Source organism: Myotis davidii, unplaced genomic scaffold (genome assembly GCF_000327345.1).
Source record: "Myotis davidii unplaced genomic scaffold, ASM32734v1 scaffold77, whole genome shotgun sequence".
NCBI lineage: Eukaryota > Metazoa > Chordata > Mammalia > Chiroptera > Vespertilionidae > Myotis > Myotis davidii.
The window spans coordinates 5,024,250-5,028,244 of record NW_006289713.1 but is presented as its reverse complement, the minus strand read 5'-3'; the positions used below and the strand labels follow the sequence as shown (position 1 = coordinate 5,028,244).

General features: G+C 41.1%; 1 protein-coding gene across 1 annotated transcript in view; it reads left to right on the top strand.

Moving 5' to 3' along the window:
* Positions 1-3,995, top strand: part of LOC102766630 — a 9,622-nt gene that overhangs the window by 1,774 nt on the left and 3,853 nt on the right. The gene's annotated exons all lie outside the window — the stretch shown is intronic.

Here is a 3,995-nt window from a genome sequence, read left to right as displayed (position 1 = left end):
AGCTGGGTTTAATCTCATTTTAGTTTTAGACTAGCTACTTAAGTTTAGGAATCTGTTTTCTTACCTGAAATATATGTAAAGAGCTTAGTTCAGTGCTCGGCACATAGCAAGTTCAGTTTTGCACTTATCAAGCATCTTCTCTGTGCCAGACACCGTCAGGCACTGAGAATAAAACCAATATGAAATGTGGACTCTTTCCACAAGAATGAGTGTTTGCAGTCTGGAGAGGGACAGATACAGGCAGACAGTGTTTCAGTAACAGATGGCCCCTGAGGAGAAGTGTTTAGCCTGGCTTGGAGTTCAGAGGGAGCTTCTGGAGGAGAGGCTTGGCTTTGCTGAAAGACTAGCAGGTTTAACCTCACTTTCAAGAGGGGATGGCATTCCAGGCAGAGGGAAAGGAAGCAAAGGACAGAATGTGAGTCAGCATGGCGAGGCGTGTTACTGAGGGTCAATTGCAAGGCTTGAGTGATGGTTGATGAACTTGGAAAGCAATGTTTATGTATCTAGGGGATCAATAACTCGTAACTTCTATTAACTGAACTGCTTTATTTGTGAATTTTTCTTGAAATTGTGTCCTTTAATTAGTGATACTGTTGTCTTAAATTTCTCTATATTCCTTATTGCCCAGGATAACACTATGGATACAGACTCTCAAACAGATCATTTTATTAAGAGTGTTATTGAAATGTCTGTTATTTAAACAAGTAAGTAATAAAGAAAAAAAATCATTGTTTCATACATACAGAAAGAAACACCTTCATTAAAAGCCTAAGAGGTCACTGCGACAAAGATCACATTTTATTTCCATTTTGGTTTGCTGATAGTTTTTTGTTTGTTGAGTTTGTTTGAGGTATAATTTATGGAAAGTAAAATATGGATTTTGATAAGCTCACACAGTGTGTAACGGCGACTCCATCAGGACATACATCTCCATCACCCCCCAAATTCCTTCATCTACCTTTGGTTATCCTGCTCCTTTATAAGAAGCCAACTTCTATCTCCTTATAGTGGTATTGGCTATGACTTACTCTTAGCTATTATTTTTGGTGAGGAAGTAAGATCAAATCAGTCCCTTCTTAGAAACCCTCCAGTGCCTTCTCATACCTAAAGGAAGATCTGAAGTTGGCCTTTCTGATCTCATTATATCATACTCAAGTAAAGAGCCCAACCAGCCCTCCTTGTTTGCTTAAAGTCTCAGCTGTCAGTAGTACAATATTTTTTTCCTCATACACATTAGGTTGGTCCCTCCTGCCTCAGCTCCTGAGTTGTGGGTGGCTGCCTCTAATCATCTCTCTCCATGCAAATGTTATTTTAGAATAGCCTTTCCTGAGCACCTGTTCTAAAGATGCTCTGTCGTACATCACCCTGCCTAGTTTTTCCTTAGAGCACTTATATACTGTGGGTTTGTATGTACGTGTGTGTGAGTATTGTCTGTTGGTGCCTCTGGGAACAAAGAAACAATTTCCAAAGGATGAGCCCCAGAAATCAGCATTTTAAAAAGATTCTCAGGTTATATTAATGTGCAGCCAAGGTTGAGAACCACTGCTCTAGAGTGCAAGTTTTTCGAGTCCAGGGACTGTGCCTGTCTTACTCATTGCTGCCTCTCTAGCACACCGTAGGCAGATGGGGGAACTATAGTCCATTAGAGAAGTCAGGTCATTTACTCTCTTTTTTTTGTTAATCCTCACCTGAGGATATTTTTCCATTGATTTTTAGGGAGAATGGAAGGGAAGGGGAGAGACAGAGACAGAGAGAAACACTGATGTGGAGAGACATTGATTGGTTGCCTCCCACACACGTCCCCAGCCTGCAACCGAGGTATACTAGTATGCCCTTGACTGGAATTGACCCCAGGACTATTTAGTCTGCAGGCTGATGCTCTATCCACTGAGCCAAACTGGCTAGGGCTTTCTCTCTCTCTTTTTTTTTTAACCTCACCCAAGGATATTTTTCCATTGATTTTTTGTTTTTTTTTTGTGTTTTTTAGAGAGAGTGGAAGAGGGAGGGAAAGACAGAGAAACATCGATGTGAGAGAGGCACATTGATTGGTTGCCTCCTGCATGTGCCCAGCCTGGGCCTGGGCTGGGGAGAAGCATACAGCCGTGATATGTGCCCTTGACTGCACTTGAACCCGGGACCCTTTGGTTGCAGGCCGATGCTCTATCCACTGAGCCAAACTGGCTAGGGCTTTCTCTCTCTCTTTTTTTTTTAACCTCACCCAAGGATATTTTTCCATTGATTTTTTGTTTTTTTTTTGTGGGAGAGGGAAGAGGGAGAGAGAGAGAGAGTGGAAGAGGGAGGGAAAGATAGAGAAACATCGATGTGAGAGAGGCACATCGATTGGTTGCCTCCTGCATGTGCCCAGCTGGGCCTGGGCTGGGGAGAAGCATACAGCCGTGATATGTGCCCTTGACTGAACTTGAACCCGGGACCCTTTGGTTGCATGCCGATGCTCTATCCACTGAGTCAAACCCTTTTCTCTCTTTTGAAAAGGAATGTTTAGTATGTTAATCTTTATTTCTTGCCCCCCTCCATTTACTGGCCCCAAGTGCTAAAGAGCCTCTAGCAGGCCTGAGGTCACAAATTGGCCATTCTTGTAGAAAATGCAGTATTATGCTTAGAGTGTTCCTAGGTTATGAGCATTTTTTTTAAAAATACATTTTATTGATTTTTTACAGAGAGGAAGGAAGAGAGATAGACAGTTAGAAACATCGATGAGAGAGAAACATTAATCAGCTGCCTCCTGCACATCTCCTACTGGGGATGTGCCTGCAACCAAGGTATGTGCTCTTGACCGGAATCGAACCTGGGACCCTTGAGTCGACAGGCCGACACTCTATCCACTGAGCCAAACCGGTCAGGGCTATTGATAGATTTTTAAAATGTTGACCTTCCTTTCAGAATAATGTTAAGTGCATAAAATGCAATAAATTAAAATCAGTTTTACTGAAATACAATTATGAAGTATTATCTCCTGGTATTTAGTATATATATATATGTCATTATTCATACATTGAATCCCTAACTAGATTTAATGTATGAATTAAGTTAACAGTGAGGCTATGAACAGTAAGGCTATGAACAACTGTAATTTCAAAGTAATGAAGACAAGTACAAAACAACACGAGATTGAGAGAAACGGAAGGAAAATGACGTAATCAAGAATGGTAAACTCGAGACGTATGAGGCTGCTGCCAGTGTAACATGGCATACTGTTAACAGATAACTTCTAAGTAGGAAGAGGACACTATAATAATAAAAAGTACAGTATAGTGAATATATAAACCAGTAACATAGTCATTTATTAAGTATTGTATGTACTGTACACGTATACTTTTATATAAGACTGGAAGCACGGTAAGTTTACACCAGCATCACCACAACACACATCATAATGTGATTTGTAATGCATTGTGCTACAATGTTATACAGGCTATGACACCACTAGGCATATATTTTTTTAATATGTATTTATTGATTTCAGAGAGGAAGGGAGAGGGAGATGGAAAGAGAGAGAAAGGGATAGAAACATCAATGATGAGAGAATCATTGATCAGCTGCCTCCTGCATGCCTCACAGTGGGGATCCAGCCTGCAACCCGGGATGTGCCCTAACCGGGAATTGAACCATGAACTCCTGGTTCATAGGTCGACGCTCAACCACTGAGCCACGCTTGCTGGGCACTAGGCGTATTTTTAAAGTATCAACCTTAAGAAGATCAATACTCTTGGAAATATACAAGTCACATTTAAGATGGAGACATGTTTTCTGTTGATTCTTAGAGCAAAAAAACAAAACTAGGACTTCTGATTTTAAGATGGTAAAGATTGTGCTTATCCTCCCTACTCCCTACTCTGAAGAACACATGGAAACTCTCTACCCAAGCAAGAGACAGTTTTGAATGCTGTGGGTGGCCCATTCCACCACAGAATTAGCCAAATAAAAATTTTCCAATACCCACTTTTCTTCTTCATAATCTCTCCTCCTGGAGGAGT